The following is an 18,772-nucleotide window of genomic DNA, read 5'->3' as shown; positions in this document are numbered from 1 at the left end:
TTTTAGCCTTTTTACATATTCTTTCTGCATCAGGAGCAAGGCAGCATAGAGCAGAGATGGAAGAAAAACCAGTCCTTTGAAACATTTTTAAATGTGCAGCACAGGAAAAAAAATCTCAGTCCTTTTTAGAACGGAAGCATCGCCTTGTTTGTGCTGGGACTCCCACCCTTTCTCTTTCATGTTGTTTTTGTCCTAAAGCATTTTTATTCTTTGTTTTCTGAAATCCTATAGTGACACTTATTTGCTATGAACTGGGTTGTTTTGCCACAAAAAGTCAGTTTACTGTTCATGTTCTAAAATGGGTTAAACTTGTCATTAGGTCAGTTTCTTTTATTCTTGCTTCTGATTTCTAAACTACTCTTTTATTTACTGAGAACATTATCATGATTTTTATTGCTCATTAAAAATGAATGGTTGGTATTTGTAAGAAGGAAGGTGAAGTAATACCCTCTGCAAGGGTACTATTTGAATACAAGATAAATTAGGAGCAGGGCTCTGTAAAACAAATATGGACAATAAATATTTAAAAGCCCCTGTTCTACTATTTCAGGAAGCTAGAGTTGGTGCCAGAGAAGACAGAATTCATTTTTTCTAGAGTTTGTGCTAAAACCCATGGTCATTTCCCTGGGTCCTATTCAGTAGATCTCATGATCACATTGAGTTTTGCTGCATTCTTTATTGGATTTATTAAATCAAGTACTGCCTAAACCACTTGTATTGACTTTTAGTAGCAAAGGATTAAATTCATTACAGTTCCATTCAGCCCTTAGGTTAAAGCAAGTGTCCTTTGTGGGCAGACTGAAGAAAAGAGCTTCCTACTTTCCTTTGGGATTTGCTATTTGCAATTCCTACACAATTCCAGGACCCATCTGGCAGCACCCTTTCCTCTAAGATGAGGCATAGAAGGTGCCTGGCTGAGAACCCAGGAGACCTGTCGCAAACTGAGTTTGTGACCTTGGCAAAGTGACTTTACTACTGTAGGTCTTAGTTTTTTGTCTATAAAACAAAGATTGCCAATTATGTGATCTCTCATATCGTCCATATTAAAATTTCGAAAATAGCTTTTTTTTGGGGGGAGGTGGGTACTGGAAATTGAATCCCAGGGCACTTAACCACTGAGCCATATCCCTAGACCTTTTTATTTTTTGAGACAGAGTCTTACTAATTTGCTGAGCTGGCTTTGAACTTGCCATCCTCCTGCCTCAGTCTTCCAAGCCACTGGGCTAGAAAAGCTAGTTTTTGAACTCAGATTATTAGCTCTTACTTCCTCCAAATTAATATCTAGGGAATTTAATTAAAGAAGCAGCAAATCATAATGCACTACTGAAGCCTCTTGTGGGGGAAAAAAGCTGCTTTGGTAGTGATGGCATGGCTCTAAGTTCATCCCCAATGGTGGTTTGGGGTTGTGGAGGAATAGGGGATGCTTCTGCTCCAGTTTGAGAGTAGCAGAGGGGAGTGTGCTGTATTCCAGAACCTCCTCTGCTGGCATACTTCAGAGTGCAGCTTTTCTCTTAGACTGGGGTAGCACCAACTGGTATTTTATAACGGTTCAGTCATGTTCAAAAGAAACCTACACTTATTCTTGTGTTTACCATTTCTCCAGAGGTAAGAAGATAATTTCATTTTTGATCTCTTAAGCCTATAGTTTGGTTTCCTTCACAGCCATGTGAACAATGAGAATAAACAATTGGTACATCAGGAAAAAATGTTTCCTAGTATCTACTAGGAGATAGAAAGTCTTGATATTGTGTTTTTACTGATGGCAGACTTACAGCTCATTAAAAAGTAGGTTTCCTCTCTGAATACTAGGCACTCAGTACATCTGTGATGGAAACAGTGTCAGCTCTCCAAAGAGTCACAGTCCAGGTGGTAGACGGTACTAATCTATATCAAATCAGTACATATGCATTTAATTCTGTAGTCTGCTTGTCTGGCTGGGAAGATCCCCCACTCCTTAGACTCTTCCAAAATTCATTCATTCCCTGAGATTTAGTAGACCTTTATGGCTTTGTCCTGTAGTCATAGTATTGGCAGTTACTCCTAAAATAGATGTACCACCACTTCATCTGTATTTATTCCTTCCTCTCTGGCTCATTGTTTGAAGACCTGGACTTGTCTTAACCACAAATTTTGCATTTTAGAAAAATCTGAACTCATTTTTGGGAATTAGGGGCAGGGAGAAGCACAAGAAACATATGTAAACACAGATTAAAACAAATCAAAACAAAAAATAAAAACTCAAATGTGTCAGTTGGTGATTACTCCCAAGAGGCAGTTCTTGCTATCTGATATTCTTGAGTGCTTCTTTAAAAAAATTCTTCTAGATCCCTTTTCAATCTGGTCTGGGTAAAGCCTAGCAATTCCATGTGGCCATTGGTAGACTAGTTTCATAAGTCTAAATCATCCTATTAGGCTCATCCAGATTTAAAATATATATATTTTAGATGGGCACAATACCTTTATTTTTTTATGTGATGCTGAGGATCAAACTGAGTGCCTCATATGTATGAGGCAAATGCTTCACTACTGAGTTACAACCCCAGCCCCATTGAGATTTTTTTGAAAATTTGTTTTTAGTTATAGATTGGCACAATACCTTTGTTTAGCTTAGTTATTTATATGTGGTGCTGAGGATTGAACCCAGTGCCTCACACATGTTAAGCAAACACTCTACCACTGAGCTATAACCCAGCTCCCCATGTGTGGTGTCCAGTGTTCAGCTTATATCTCATTATAGACTATTTATATTTTTAAGTTTACTTTTTTTGAGAACTTATTGGGAAGGATTGTTTATTCTTAAATGTCTTCTGTTTTACATCTTAGAAATATCTCTCAGAAGGTTCCACTTTTCTTATACTGTGTGTATCTACTATGGACTGAAAACCATTAATTTTTAAATTTTGTCTGGGAAATTACTCATCAGCATGTTAGAACCAAAGGTGTTAGAACCAAAGGTGGTCTTATTAAATACAGTCCCTATTTCTGAGGATGCCCTCTATTACAGAGTAAGGCCTGAGTCTTGTTTTGGGACATGTTTTATAAACAGATTTTCTGTCTGTTTTGGCAGTGTCACATTTGAAGAGAAAAATCTTGGGGTATTGCTTTTTATTTGACAGGCATTGGATATGATCAATACATCATAAAAAATTGCCTCATCCCTTCCTATTTTTATAGTTGGCTTTCAGCTCTTGAAAGCACAAAGTGGCTTCGTCACCTATCTGTGCTTTTGAAGTCGGCCCTTCTGGGGTGGTGCATGCTGTGGATCGTGACCAGTGACCTGTACTAGTGCACTGTTCAGATGGCTGGAACCGCACTCCTCAGATTGTGGCACTGGCTAAGCTCTTGCTGGACCCTTATTACGGAACCATAGAGGTGAGTGTGTCCAAAGTGTGGGAGTTGGTACTGTATAACAAGTGTGGGAGGTCTCCGAGAGTCTTATGATCATTTTTTTTTGGGGGGGGGAGGGTAGCGATTAGGTCTAAAGAAAGCCAATTTTTTTTTTAATTATTCCTCCTGCACCTTGAGCTACATTGTTAGAGGTGCCTGCTGCAGTTCTTATGCCTATTAAAGTGTGACAGATTGTAGGTTACAAGGTATTGAGAAATATATATCTTTTCTTTTATAGCCTGTCTACATGGGAAAGTTCTGGCTAACCCAGGAAAATGAGGCTTTTTTTTAAAAAAGATTTTGGTTTGCTTATGATAATAGGTCTAGATATTACCAAAAGAGTGTTCTGTCAAGAAGGAGTCTGACCCTAAAATAACCTCCTTTTGGGTTAAAGAAGTAAGAAAAACCACAAAGTATGCTTAAACATACACACACACACACACACACACACACACACACACACAGACACATAGACACACACACATATATATATAACATTTGTAAAAATATAGGGTGGGGAAGGATTTTACAAAAATGCCTTTGTAAATTTAGCACCAAATGTGCAAAATTCAAAATAAAAGGAAAATTAAGGGGGAATATATGGTTTTTATAAAACATTAAGTATTAATTTTCTCTGGGAAATTGTCCCTCAAATGCCAGGCACAATGGTGCACACCTGTAATATCAGCAGCTTGAGAGGCTAAGGCAGGAGGATCATGAGTTCAAAGCCAGCCTCAGCAATTTAGCAAGACCCTGTTTCTAAATAAAAATACAAAAAAGGGCTGGGGATATGGTTTAGTGGATCACGTGCCCCTGGGGCTCAATCCCTGGTACTCATTATGCACACATACACACACACACACACACACACACACACACACACCCCTCAAGATGTTAGTCTGGAGGCTAAAAGTATGAACAAATTCAAGAAAGGGGCTTAGTTAACTAAGATGCATTGTTAGGGCCCTTTCAGTGAGTGTGGAATGGAGTTCAGATAATTGCAAAAGTTTCTTAGACTTGTGTACCAATAGAAGGAGCTGGCTATGGACCTAGGCTAGAGGAACCTACTGGGAAGCTGTTAAAGGGGGTTGCTGGTGGTGACACCAGGCTCAGGACTGCTACACTGTGGATAGCCCAGCACAAATTGTCTTTCCTGGGTGCCTCCCTGCAGGGTTTCCAGGTCCTTATGGAGATGGAGTGGCTAGATTTTGGCCATAAGTTTGCTGATCGGTGCAGTCATGGGGAGAACTCAAATGATCTGAAGGAGTGTTGCTCAGTGTTTCCACAATGGCTTGACTGCGTTCATCAGCTTTAGAGGCAATTTCCTTGCTCTTTTGAGTTCAATGAAGCATTCCTTGTGAGTTTGGGCTCCTGATTCTACATTTTGGGAACCATCAAAATTGGAGGTGATACTTATGCAAATATTAGTGGTCCAATTTTCACATGAAAGTATGTAGCCTTTTTATAATTTAAGTAGAGGGGTCATTATTTTCTCCTATTTTTACTTGAAAACAATAATAAATAGGCATTTGTTTACTTAGTGAATCCAGATGTACCATTTTTTCTTGTAAACCTTGAGTTGTTTTAAACTTAGCTTTTTAAAAGAGATGATAGAGCAGATTATGCTAAGTGAAGCTAGCCAAGCCCTAAAAAACAAATGTCAAATGTCTTCTTTGATATAAAGAGAGCCACTAAGAATAGAACAGGAATGAAGAGCATGAGGAAAAGACTAACAGTAAACTAAGACGAATGGGGGGAGAGAAAGGAAGAGAGAAGGGAAAACATATGGAAATGGTAGGAGACCTTCAGTGATACACAAAATTATAAGAGGTTATGAGGGGCAAGGGGGTGGGGGGAAAAAAGGGGAGAGAATTGAACAACAGCAGAGGAGGTAGAGAGGGAAGATGGGAGGGGAGGGGAGGGGAGGGGGGATAGTAGGGGATAGGAAAGGTAGCAGAATACAACAGTCACTAATATGCCATTATGTAAAAATGTGAGTATGTAACAGAAGTGAGTCTGTATTATGTATTTGGGGAGTTCAAAACCCAATTGAGTCGAATGTATGAAAGATGATATGTCTTGAGCTCTGTAATGTTTTGAACAATCAATAAAAAAAATAAAAAAAATAAAAGCGATGATAGAAACCCTAAAAAGTAGTTAGAAATAGAAGCAATTAGTGTGTCCCATATTGCCTCCAATCCATCTACCAAAGCCCCTACTGTCTCCAAAGTTCTCTTCTCCCTTCTCCTTTGATAAAAGATGCACTATCCTTGTTCTTTTTAGCCCGTCTGTTCTGCTATACACAGTTCCCATCTCCTCCCATCTGTCCTGCTGGCTAGCTCCAGCATTTCTCCTCTTTCCTTCTGCAATGCCATATTTCCCTCCCTTTCCCAGATCACAGCTGTAAACATACAGACAAAGTATAGTGTGTGTGTGTGTGTGTGTATATATATATATATATATATATATATATATATATATATAGTCTTATCAAAACCCTTTCTTGGTCCTGCATTCTGTTCCAGCTATTATCCTGTATCTGTGGTCTCTTTTACTGCAGAGCTCCTATATTAGCTATCTCAAATTTCTTCTGTTCTTTTCAGCCCACTCCAGGAAGGCATGAACCATAACACTTTGCCAAAGCTACTCTTGTTAAGGTTACCAATGATCTTTCATGTTGCTGACCCAGTGATCAGTGCTTAGTCTTTATCTCTTTGATCCATCAATTTTAATGGCACAGTTCAGTTTCTTTTTTGAAATACTTTCTTCAAGTTGACCTCTTACACTTACCACTCTTATTCTCCTCTTCCTCTCTGACTGGTTCTTTCTGTCTGCTTTGCTGATTCCTCTTCGTCTCCCTAGTTCTGAATCTTGGAATGCCCCAGGGTTCATCCTCCAGGCTACTTTTCCATGTAACTACTTGAAGGATCTCACCCAGTCTAGTGGCTTTAATTGTTCTCCATGTGATGAGAATCTATTCAGCTTAGACTTCTACACTTAACTTCAGCCACAATCATGAACACTCGATATCTCTATTTGGATGTCTTAATGGCATTTCAAACTTAATTCATTTAAAACTTGATTCTTGATTTCTACATCTCCCCACAAACTTAATCTTGTAAGAGTCTTCCATTTCACCATATGGCAACTTCATCCTTCCAGTCATTTAGGGCAAAACATTTATGCCATCTTCAACTCTTTCTTCTTATTTCACATTCAGTATATTAGAGTCTGCAGTTCTGCTTTCAAAATGTGTCTAAAACCTATTATTTATTGTCACCTCTACTATGTCACACTGGTCCAGGCCACCATTATCTCCTACTCTCATTTCATATAGAGTCAAGCTAGTCCTTCTAAAACATTAGACAGACCATGTCATCCCTTGCTCAGAAACCTCCAGTAACTATATTTCATACAATAAAAGCCAAAGTCCTTAAAATGGCTTAAAAGGCCATCTTAGAGGTTACCTCTCTAGGCTTGTTTCCTCCTATCCCTCCCTCCCTTCCACTGGCCTCTTAACTATTTCTCAGACTGTAAATGTACTCCCCTCAGCCATTGTGCTTGTGGTTGCCTCTGCCTAGAGCATTTTCCATCAGATACCCACATGACCTCCTCTCTTCCTTCTATCAGGTCTCAACCAGTGAGGCCTTCCCACAGCCTAGACCCCTCTCACCCTGTCCTATTGTTCTTCATAGTATTTGTCACCTCTGCCCTAGCGAGAATAAGCTACATCAGGGGAGGAAAGCTGGTTGATAATTGCTGCATATCCATCACCTCTGGTACCTGTAGTCATGCCTGGGGTAAGTGAAATGTTCAGTAATGATTTGTGGAATAAACAAATAGTTTTACAAATGTGCTTTCAGCTTTGACACAGTTTTACACTGATCTGCTCTTGCACCCAGCTTCTGTGCTCTGTTGCTCTTGAGGATGGCTGTTAACTCAGAAGCTCAGAGACTGTTGAACAGGGAATCTAAGAGGAATGGGGGTGTACCAGTTTATCTTTAACTCAGGAATGCTGGTGGATAGAGTCAGGCCCTGGAGTAGGTGGCATGAAGAGGAGGCTATTGTGTAACCAACCGGGCTTCCCTATCCTGACATCGTAAACTGACGTGCTTTCAGACATGTCGGGGTAGATGGCTCTGCTGGGCTCCCATGTGTGCCCTACTGCATGATTTTGCCTCATTGGACTCCCATAGGTGAAACTGGTGCAGCATACCTATTCCTGCCTCTTTGGAACATTCCTGTGCAACAATGCCAAGGAGAGAGGTGAAAAGCATACTCAGGAATGAACATGTTCTGTATGGTCACTTCTTCGGGCTGGCAACAAGGCTTTCAAAAACCTACTGTATTCCTCTCAGTCAGAAGCTGTATGTATCCTTCAGTATTTCCTCTGTCATCAGCAGAATGAATTTGGGGTGGGGGACACATGGGAACCTGTTTGAATAGTGCTTCTTTTTGTGAAGGCACCTCTATCTATGGATGAGCTGTTTCCATTTTCCCTCACTATTCTCAGAAAGAACTGTTTCCTGATGATGCTCTGACCTGCTTCTGACCACTTTGCTTAGGGTGTTTTAATATACATTTCTACTTTGCCACCCTAGACACCAATCTTTTCTGGCACTTCCTCCAGAGCTTAATTTATTCGTAGCATGTTTTGTTTAACTGGTGGAAGAGCACTTAAGTTGTTTTCTGGGTGCTTCTCATATCTCAGAAGGAGCTGTTCCTAGGCCTCTGGCACCTCCTCATGTACCAGGTGATGATATCCTCTGCAGCTTCTGTCTCAGCACAGAACTGGGTCTTATACTGGTTATGTGTATGTGATTCTCTGCTCATTTGAGAGCTAGCAGGCCCTTTAAGACTTTGTTTCTCAAAGGAATACCTTCTGTTCAGCAGAGAAAAGGGGCACATACATTTGAGTGTCAATAGATGGTAAAATTCTTTTGTTCAGAATGCATCTTAAACCCATAAGAAATCAAAGCAGGTTAATCAGAAGTTATATTGCTTAACTGGGCTATTTATATGCTTCTAATTACATTTAAATAATCAAATCAAAGATTTAAGCCAACTGCTTCTCTACCTCCTTCACCCTGCCTCCTGGAGGAGTAACAGGGCAAGAAGAAAATACCCTCCTTTTCACATGATTAATTTAAATGATCCTATAAAGCAGGTTTGGCAGTTTCTGCTGAAGCCAGGATTTTATGCAGGAAACAAATAATCACTGTAACAGAATGACTCACTTTCTTATGCAGCAAATCAAGCTGATGAAAGTTAGTCATTCAATAAAGATGACCTGAGAAATACTTAATGAAAAAATGGACCTTTAAAAGATCCTTTCAAACTTTCATGCCCATAAGAGGTGCTTAGGTGAAAAATGTTGCCAAACAGAATCTCTAGTCCTATATTGGCCTTTTTAGGAGATAGCTCTCTATCCACTGATGCTGCTTCCCCAGAGATCAGTGTCCTAGTGCTGTGGGGTGTTAGAGCTGGGTGTATATTCTTGATCTTTCCAGGTATTTCTACAATGCTTATTGTGACATATTTAAATCTGTGTCCTCTTCCCCTCTTCAGGTACTGTACCCTGTGTGCCATGTGTGTAACCTGATGCTGTGGAGTGCAGTATATCTGCCCTGCCCGTCTCCTTCTACCCCTGTGGATGACAGCTGTGCACCATATCCAGTCCCAGGCACTAGCCCTGATGATCCTCCCCTGAGCCGATGAGCTCAGGGGTGATGCCACAGGCCTCAGATCCTGTGTGGGTATATTCCTCTATGGAAACATGCCAGGGATGGTTAAAGATCATGATATTGTCTGGCTCCACATGTTCTTAGGTCTCTAAAGTTTTCTCTGGGAAGATAATATACAGCCTAGTTTCCAGAAGTGAGTTGGGCCCTGTTCTACGACATGCACCAAGCAGTTTCTCAGTGATAGAGTACATTCTCTGTGCTCTTTGTGAACCCTGGTTTGTATTTCATCCACTATTCTCTGCTCCTGCCTCCCTGCCCTGATTTGTCTTCTGAGATTGAAAACAAATGCTGTGAGATGATAGAAATGTTGGCTTTGCTACTTATGAATTAGCTTTATTAAATTCAGAGTGATTGGCTAATAAATTAAAATACTGTAATATCAAAGAATCAGCAGTCTGACCTTGCCCTCAGTTGAGGAAACACAACAGCATCAGGGAGAATGCCTTTTGAAAATAAAATTTGCTGTTAACTTATTTGTATGGATGGGGCATAGGGTAGAGGCAGTGCAGATAGGAGGACTTATGAGGGAGCTTTGCACTCCAGAACATTATTTGAAATGTCATAGCTCCAGCTTGTTAAAACCTGTTGTCTCCTGATCTCCTCTGAATAGTCTCCAAGATTCTCACTTTTCCCAAACTTCTTTCTTTTAGCCTACCAAAGACTAGATCATTTGACAATCTGACCATAGCCTGCGACAGCACAGTGCCTCTGGCCAGCTGGCAAAGCAGCGACCTCAGCTTGAATGAGAAGTGGCAGGAGCACTGGCACTCTCTGGAACTGAGCAACCTTGCTGGTCCTGGAGAGGAGCCTTCTGCTGACAGCCTAGGAAAGCCCAGCCAGGTGCCCAGGGTGCTGTGCTGTCCGTGGCAGCTGGGGTGGCTGAGGGGCAGATGGAGAACATTTTGCAAGAGGCCACCAAAGAAGAGAGTGGGGCTGAAGAGCCTGCACACAGGGGTAGTGTGGAGATGCCACAGATCAAAGAGGAGAACAGGATCGCAACTGAGGGCTCAGCCATTGTACTTTACCAAGAAGCAGAGTTGGGGGTTGCTATTCTGAGGAGCCATCCAGACTCCAGCCTGTCTATATTCTCACAGGGTATTCCTGAAGAGCAGGCTGGGCCCAGTGTTCTCTCCAGTTCACTCCAGGAACCCTACAGGGGAGAGGATTCTCGGGAGGTTCCTTTAGAGCAGCCTCCAATAGAGGATATTGCAGAGAACCAGGAGGATGCAGCTCCTTCCATCCCAGTAGATGTAAAAGTTGGTTATAGTACCTCACTGTCTAGTTCTCTGCCACCTTCCCAAGTCCCTTTTGAGGACCAAACATGGACCAAACATGGACAGTTCCATGGATATGTTGATGGAAGATAATGTGAAGTCAGAAAGTGGACCCCAAGTCCATCGTAAGCCTTGCCTTGTTATCACTGGCAGGTTCAGTGGCAAAGACGTGCTTCCCCCAGCACTGGAGCCCAGGCCTGCTGAGAGGAGCCTCATTGAGAAGCCACAAGGGGGGTCTGTGGTACACAGGACTTCTCCTGGCAGCACTCTTAGCCCAACACGGGCCCCTTGTGCCTTGCCTTTAGCCGAATGTAAAGAGGGGTTTGTGTGTAACGGTGCCCCAGAGACTGAAAACAAAGCCTCAGAGCAGCCCCCAGCACTTGGCACCCTCCAGAAGTACTCCACACCCAATGGGCACTGTGCCAATGCGGAGGCTGGGAGGAGCAAGGACTCGCTGAGCCGCCAGCTGTCTGCCACAAGCTGCAGCTCTGTCCATTTAAACTCGAGAAACTTGCACCACAAGTGGCTGCATAGCCACGTGGGAAGGCCATCTGCAGCCAGCAGCCCTGAGCACCCTTCCCGCAGCCACCTGGATGATGATGGCATGCCTGTGTACACAGACACAATCCAACAGCGCCTGGGTCAGATCGAGTCAGGACACCAGCAGGAAGTGGAGACCTTGAAGAAACAAGTCCAGGAGCTGAAGAGTCACCTGGAGAGCCAATACCTGACTGGATCACTGCGTTTCAATGGGGACTTTGGAGATGATGTGGTGAGTGGGTCATGGTTCCTCTGTAGCTGTCTGAGAGAAGATGGCAGAATGAGGATGGGCACACTTTTTTTACCCAGTGCATGGTGACTGGTGAGGATTTCTAAATGAATTGAAAAGGTTTAAAGTAGCCCTGTTCATGGAGGCTGAAGATCAGCCTCAGCCCTGTAAATGGAAGACTGTCTCTTTTCTGCTTTGCTTACTTTCATGTCTTGTTTGGGCAGTTAGAGAAAGGAAAGAGCATGCACTACATGGACCTTCAGACCTCTTCAGAGAGAGGATTCTCTGTTTTCAGAATGACAATTGAAGAGTAATGCCAAATATTTTGTGAAATTGTAGTGCTTGTCCTATATTAAAAACTAGTAAATTGATAGCCTTCCCAGATGTGGGCTGTAATTTTGAAGGTTAGATTTTTTTTCAAACAAATGTTTGTATCCACTTTTTGATAGATGCTGGCAGTAAATATGGAGAGAAGGGATTGGTTTCTAACTGATGAAGCTTGCCAATCAGAAAAGAGAGTAACAGAGTAGGGTTTTCAAAGAGGGGCTCTCTTCTTTGGTGGGTCTTGTCAAGTGCAATTGTGAACTGGGCTCTGAAGCAGTCATTATACATTAAAGGCGGGCACATCCAATGACTTTCAATCCAAAGTAACTTTTTGGCCTTTACTTCATACTAATGATGGTTTCTCATTGTTGCAAAGAATCCTTCAGAGAAAGGAGGCCATGCCCAAAGCACTATTTTTACAAAGTGGCATGGTTGGATCAGCAGGTCCACCAGGGCAGCTTACACTGGGAGTTCAGTTCCCACTCCATCCTGGTCACTTCTCTCCCACATACTTCCTGGAACCCTAAGGTCCATGTTTTGACTCCAGTGTCAGTGCACACAACCTGGGTATCTCCTTTCAACTGAGCCCAGCATCATCTCTGCACCTGTTTAACCCAAGGCCCAATGGTTGATACATCTCAGATTTGGTAGCCCTAGTACTTAGGCCTGCACCTAGTCCTCAGTGCTCCCTTCTTCACCAAGCCCTTTCTTCTTCTTTTTGAAGGAGACTGGGTTCATTCTGTTCAGCTGTGTTTGTTTGCCAACAGACTTCAATTCCTGACTTGGAAAGCAATCTGGATCAGAACTGTTTGTCTCGCTGCAGCACAGAGATTTTCTCTGAAGCCAGCTGGGAGCAGGTGGATAAACAGGACACAGAGATACAGGCTCAGCCCCTGCTCTCAGTGCCATTCATGCAACTATTTGGTGGTTTTTCTTGAGCCCCATCCTTGCCCCCTGCCCCTTACTAAGGAAGAACCTCGTAGCACAGTTAGTCCTGAGCTTCTGGTATTTCAGCTCCTGTGAACCTACATCAGGCCCATCATTTCTGAGCCAGAGAGACTCAGCAGGTTGGCCCTCTGTCTACGTTGCCTCTGTGAACTGGACCCTTGCCAACCCTCACAGCAACCTAAGGTGATGCTGCCACTTTATCTCAGGGGAGATTGGAGTCCCCTCCAGGGAAACGATTTGGACGCCTTTCTTGTACTTTTGGCATCAGACCTGCTGGGCTGGTGCTTCCAGAGCCAATATGGTCCTTATGACTCTTGCTGCCCCCAGCATGGCTCTGTTGGCTCCAGCTGCCTGGCCCATCCTGTCACACTAACCTGGCCCCATCTGTTTTGCAGATGACCTGTTGGCTCCCTGACCACCTGGCTGCCCACTGCTATGCGTGTGACAGTGCCTTCTGGCTCGCCAGCAGGAAACACCACTGCAGGTGCCTGTAGGGGGTGAGGGCTGGGTGTGGAAACTAAGCTTTGGCCCACAGAGTCTGCAATATGGTGGATGGCAGGCATCTGGCCGGCAGTATGCTGTCTGGGCAGACTTCTGTACCTATGAATTTGGTGCTGAAGAACTACATTTGCTATCTTCCTTCCAGTTGATAGTGATCACTTTTATATTTTGAAATGTTTAAATGATAGCCTCTCCCCACCCCATGCCCCAGATTGGTGAGGCAATAGCTACCACTCAAATAAGTTTCTTATTCCCATCATAAAATTCAACATTACTACTATGAGCAAAAATAGTTTTCTGTCTGTGGGCAGGGTACTTCATTTTCCTACTCCTTCCCTGCTCCTTGTCCCTGAACTTCGTGTCCCTGTGCCACTGATGAACAGCTGTAGCTGAGCAGAGTAGTAGAGAGCCAAAGATGGTCTTCAATTCATATGGCTCCCAACTTATTTTCTCTTTCTTGGTTTGGGTAGTGAATTACTAGGGATGCTTTGGCCTCACTGGGGTAGTGACTGGCAGATGTTCAGTGTTCTTGGGATAGAATGTTTATCAGAATTGGACCATTGCTCACCACATGAGTGAACCTGGTTTGAAAGTGGGACAGCATCTTTATCTGTTAATGATGCTTATAGGACCATATGTCTTCCCACCTTACACCCGAAGCCCAAATATCTTTGGTTGGCTTCTCCTCTGAGCTCTTTCTCCCCTCCTTGCAGGGACACTGACCGTGTTGATCAAACGTGGTGAGCATTTGCAACAAACTGTCTGTGATGTCTGCACATCTATAATAACTTCTCCACACTAATGCTGTCATCTCCCCTTTCTGCACTCAGTGGGGTAAAGCCTGAGGTTGGGGAGCACAGGCAGGCAGGTGGGCTTGGGGGTGGTCTTCAACAGCTGATGATGGAGACCATTGAGGTTGAGTCCAACTGCAGCCAAGTGCTTTTTTCCTGACCATACAGGTCAGCTGGGCCATCTCATCTGTAACAAGAAACAGTGCTTCTTCGGGGTCTAATTTTATGGAGGAGCCAGTTGGGTTTTCAGAACTATTTCTTTTGGGTCAGTCATTCATTTAAATGATGCTGTACCTTCCAAGTATCAGTGTGCCTTTTTCTTTTGTTTTTAAAGAGACAGAACTGAACAAGTGATCTTCACAGAGAATGTTTTAGCATGGAAGACTTTAAGGGCAGACTCCACTTAGGTCTTTTGGAGTCCCCTGAAAGAAGTAAGAGAAGCTTAATTGATCAAATTTGTATCAGATTTTTGAGTGAACTCCAGCAGGAGTATTAAAAAAAAAAGCATAGGCATTCAGAAAATTTTCTGTGTAACCACAGGTTCTCAATGTGTTCATTTTAGTTTTCTGTGGCCCTGTGGTCCACCTTTTTCTCTGTAAAGTTCTTTTGTCCCCAAGTAGTCTTAAATATTCTCTCCTGTGCCTGAGTAGCCTTAATCCAATAATAGGTTTGCATACTGAGGGGTTTGACTGAAAAGGGCAGAAAGAGATGCTGGCTGAGAAGGAGGCTTTCCCTTGAGCTGCTTTCCCCTAGCCGTTGGTGGGCTGTGTCATGACCCTTGGAGTTTGCTGTGCTGAGCTCATTGTGATTAGTTTATACTTTAAAGTCCAACAAAAGTAGAGTTATAAGGTAAGCAGAAACTGATCCTCTGTCAGTTCTCTTTCCTGTTAGCTATGATGGGCATTTATCTGGACCACACAGATGCATCAGAGCTGAGCTTTCAGTGGAAGAGGGTGGAGACCTTGGGCCTGTGTTGTAGTCAAGCCTTCTGGCAGATCTCTTTGAGTTTCCCTGGAGATAGATGCATGGGGCAGGGCAGTGAGCCATACTGACTGACAGATGTCTAATAAGGGTATGTGTGTGCATGTATGCTCATTTGTGCTCTTGTCTTTATACCTCTCCTCTCTTTCACTTTCTGAGCATGAATTGTGGGCTGCTTGACTCCTGGCTTTGCATGCTGCCTACAGAGCCATCCTAAATGGGAGCAGTCTGCCCTATAAGTTGTTGCCTCTAAACCTCTTGGGTAGTGGCCCTTGGATAAGGCTCCTTATCCCCAGTTGGGCTGGATGCTTGTTTCTTTTCTCTGAGGGCCCAAAGACAACTCCATTTGACTCTGATCACTCAGTGATCACAAGCTACACAGAGGCCATTGCCTAGGTAGGTGTGGCCACTGGGTAAGTTTCTGGGTCAGGACTTACCATTTAGCTAGTAACTGCTTCTGCCATGGAAACATTTGTTCTCACAGAGGTCTGTCAGGCAGCATCTTCCTGTACACCTGATAACCTTGAGCTATTGTGGTAAGACAGCCAAGTATCCTTGGCCTTAAAGTGAAAATGACATGTGATTCTACTAGGTAGGGATATCATTCCTTCCTATCTTGTTCCTGGGCCAGAGAAATGAAAGTGTTTGATTTCAAGAGAGTCTCCAGCACATCCTAAAAATCACACAGAACAAAATTCTGTTGAAGTTGGTTTCTTTACTGCATACTTGCTAATGGAAGCTAACATTGTTTTGCTTCTTCTTATCTCAAGGAATTGTGGGAACATATTCTGCTCCAGTTGTTGTAACCAGAAGGTCCCGGTTCCTAGCCAGCAGCTCTTTGAACCCAGTAGAGTGTGCAAGTCGTGCTATAGCAGTCTGCATCCCACAAGCTCCAGCATTGACCTTGAACTGGATAAGCCCATTGCTGCCACTTCAAACTGAAGCTCAGTGACCTGGGGTGGGCAGAGGTCAAGCTGCTGACTCACTGACAGGGCCACAAAGCCTGAGCAGACCTAGAGTCCCATGCACTTTGGAATGGGGGCATGGAATCACCTGTACAGAGTGACAGAAATTGGGATGTACCATTGGATTGTAGATTGATTCTTTTTTTAAATTTTTTTCCCTTCTCCCTCTTTCCTTCCCCCTTCCCTTTTTCATCCTCCCTCTGCCCTCAAAAAGGAAAAAAATCCCCTGGTTGTTTTATTATTATTTTTTTAATGGAAGACCAGAGGTTGCCAAGTCTCCTGTAATTGCCGAGCTGCTTACTGTCAGGCACACTGGGAGATGGCTTGGTGCTTCCTTATGGAAGGAGGCTGGTCAGAGCCAAGAGTGGAGGCCTGAGACAGTGAGCAGGAAAGAAGGTTAGCACCAACATTTGTGATCATTCCTCATACCACCACCACCACCACATCAAAGTTGGTTGGGAAGCGTTTGTTGCCAGGAAAGCTGGAAGCATCTTTCCCAAGAGAACCTCCCCAGGTGCCTTCTCTCTCTTTGAGAGGGGATGGGCCATCCCACTTTACAAACAGAAAATGAGGTTTATATTTGGAGGGAGGGACACACACAGCAAATGGATCCCTCAGGCCCCATTTTGGGGAAGGTAGAAGGAGCTAGATATGGGTGATCAGCATGTTGTTCCCATGGGATTCTGTTTTTAACTTGACCCAAATTGTCTAGGGCTCCCTTCGTTTTTCAGGGGGCTGCCTCCTGGACAGGCCAGATAGTGCTTCTTTGTGAGTGAGAGTACAGAATGGCCAGAATGTGGTGTCCTGCTTCCATGGCCAAGGCCCACCCTGAGCCCCAGGCACACCTTGGAGCCACGTCCAGGGCCTGGTCCCCCAAACAATCTTTCTTCCTCAGCCAGGACAGGGAAATCCAGACTCAGGGTTCCAAAAATTCCCCATTCCCAAACCAAACAAATCATGGATCTTCCCCTTAAGGGGTAGAATCAGCCTTTATAGTTATGAATATCCCCACACAATCAGCCTTCGTCCTCCTTCCTTTCTTGGAGCAGCAGGAAAGGCCCAGCAGTCCCCCTGCCCTGCTTCTGGCTGCCTGAGTGGGTACGTGTCTGGCTGCTGGCCAGCAGTAAAGGGCCACTTGGTTACTCTGCAGTGTTCCTTAGAGATGTGACATCACCTGGAAGAGATTTGGGGTACCTTTTCTCAGTGAGCTTTGATGTGGTCCAAAAAGAGCCTTAAATCAAGAGTATTTGTGATGGAGATGGGTGTGGGGAAGGACAGGGAGGAATTTATGTTTGTGCTTTGTGATGTTGGCATCCATGTTTTGTGCCTGCCCTCCCTCTTGGGCCATGCTTGGTTTTGCTGAACGCTGCTAACTGATGGCAGGGTACATCATGTAAGGTGAAAGGGTGAGGTTAGGGAATGCTTAAGTTCCAGCCCTTTCCCTTTGGAAGCAGGTCCCTGGCCAAGGGCAAGCTGTGTCTTAGGAAGGTGGCTCCTATGTGTGCCTGAGTATGGTTACATATGGCCCAGAAACATTTCCTGGTGCTGTCAGTCCAGGCAAAGCCCAGAGTCTGAATTTAGAGAAACAGGGTGTAATTCTTCTCCACACTCCACATGCTCTGATGGTGAAGGTAGGGAGAAGTACGTGTAATTGAAGATTGTGCAGTTCTTAGTGACAGGTGCCAAGAGGTAATGATAACGGGTTTCTTGGGTCTGATGTACAGTGTGAATAAATGCTTGCAGTTCTTAGCTCTTTTTTTGATCAATGAAGCACTTTTTAAATATTTTTCTTTGTATGTAAAGGAGGAACCATAACTCTCCGTAGCTGTACATATAACCCTTTTCTCCTAAAGAGGAGTCAGTCAGTGCTCCTATAGTTTTCATTTTTTGTTAAAGCAAGGAGCAAATACTTTAGAATTGTTAAATATATAAATAAAGTGAATAAAGTTGAGTGTTTCACATGGTGGCATTTGCTATATCATGTTTTAATTCTTTGCCCTCTGGTTTATCCCCTCTTGGTCACTTCGTTTCTTGGTCTCTTGGTCTCTTGGTGCTGATGGGAAACTTGACATCTGGCAAAGGAAAATGACAGATTTCTTTTCAACTCTAGACCTTGGCAAGGAGATTGATCATGATGCCCAAGCACTGAAAAACACTTCCTTAATGATTTTGCCCCTAAGCTCTCCCAAGTTAAAAAGGGGCAAAGCCATCAGGCATTTGAACAATTGACTGTTCTTCTGCATTGGAAGAATTGCACATCAGTAATAATTAAAACTACCTCTGACCTCTAGGCTCCTTTATTTTTTTTTTGGCTGCTCCTCTGATTTCAGGGCAGCCAATTCTCTGGCCCCTGAACCCCCACTCCACCCCACCCAGGGAGTATTATAGCCTGCATGCAGCAGGGAGCAGGCAGAGACATGGTGTGGGGAGTGGGTAGAAGACGTCTTAGCCAGTCTTTCTTGGATGAGATAATACAAGTGGGCAGCAAGAGAACTTGGAGGCAGAAATAGAATTGAATATGACTGGATTATGTGCTTAAATAGAGCATCATCCTCCCTTCCCCCACAGAGAGGAAGCTCCATTACTTAGATTTTTGACTTCTAAGCTGAGCAAGGCCATGATATCTAGTCATTTCTGGACTATTACTTTTTCTAAAAAGAAGTGGATTTTCTTTCCCTATATGGCTGTTTAGCATCCTGTCCATCCTGTGTGTCTGTAGGTGAGATGTATTACCTCTTTGGAAGGTTGGTGTTAAGTTGCACCTGGCTCTCAGGTCCCCAGCCTAAGGTCTGGGGTGAGTCAGGTGGGTTCTGAAGAGTGACCTGTTCAGAGCACCCCAGGGGGCCTTCACTCTTCAGGGCAGGCTTTGTAGGATCTCTTTCTGGATGTCCCTTCTCCCTAAAGTGCATAAGCATTTAAAAACAACTCAGTTGGTTTCAGTTTGAAAGCTGTGGGTGCCTTGTCTGAGAATAAAACTGTCCTCTGCAGATAAAGAGGGTTACACCTTAGCCCCTTGAGTCTGGCTCAGTCAACTAGGGAGCCCAGTCTGCATTCAGATCAAGGTGTGGAAGAACTTGAGAAGTGTTAT

At 43.7% G+C, this 18,772-nt stretch overlaps 1 pseudogene across 1 annotated transcript in view; it reads left to right on the top strand.

The window, feature by feature from the left end:
• The window catches only part of LOC144365792 (phosphatidylinositol-3,5-bisphosphate 3-phosphatase MTMR3-like), a 54,879-nt pseudogene extending 37,170 nt beyond the window's left edge, over nt 1-17,709 (top strand). Inside the window, exons 11-19 of the transcript XR_013424552.1 lie at nt 3,175-3,372; nt 4,559-4,744; nt 7,584-7,754; nt 8,956-9,113; nt 9,782-11,177; nt 12,266-12,382; nt 12,842-12,930; nt 13,661-13,687; nt 15,490-17,709. The product of XR_013424552.1 is annotated as a phosphatidylinositol-3,5-bisphosphate 3-phosphatase MTMR3-like (transcript). The remainder of the gene's footprint in view (nt 1-3,174; nt 3,373-4,558; nt 4,745-7,583; nt 7,755-8,955; nt 9,114-9,781; nt 11,178-12,265; nt 12,383-12,841; nt 12,931-13,660; nt 13,688-15,489) is intronic.
• Nucleotides 17,710-18,772: the final 1,063 nt, after the last annotated feature.

Source organism: Ictidomys tridecemlineatus, chromosome 8, assembly GCF_052094955.1.
Source record: "Ictidomys tridecemlineatus isolate mIctTri1 chromosome 8, mIctTri1.hap1, whole genome shotgun sequence".
In the NCBI taxonomy this organism is placed as follows: domain Eukaryota; kingdom Metazoa; phylum Chordata; class Mammalia; order Rodentia; family Sciuridae; genus Ictidomys; species Ictidomys tridecemlineatus.
The sequence above is the reverse complement of the archived record's forward strand: the minus strand, read 5'-3'. Positions and strand labels throughout refer to the sequence as shown.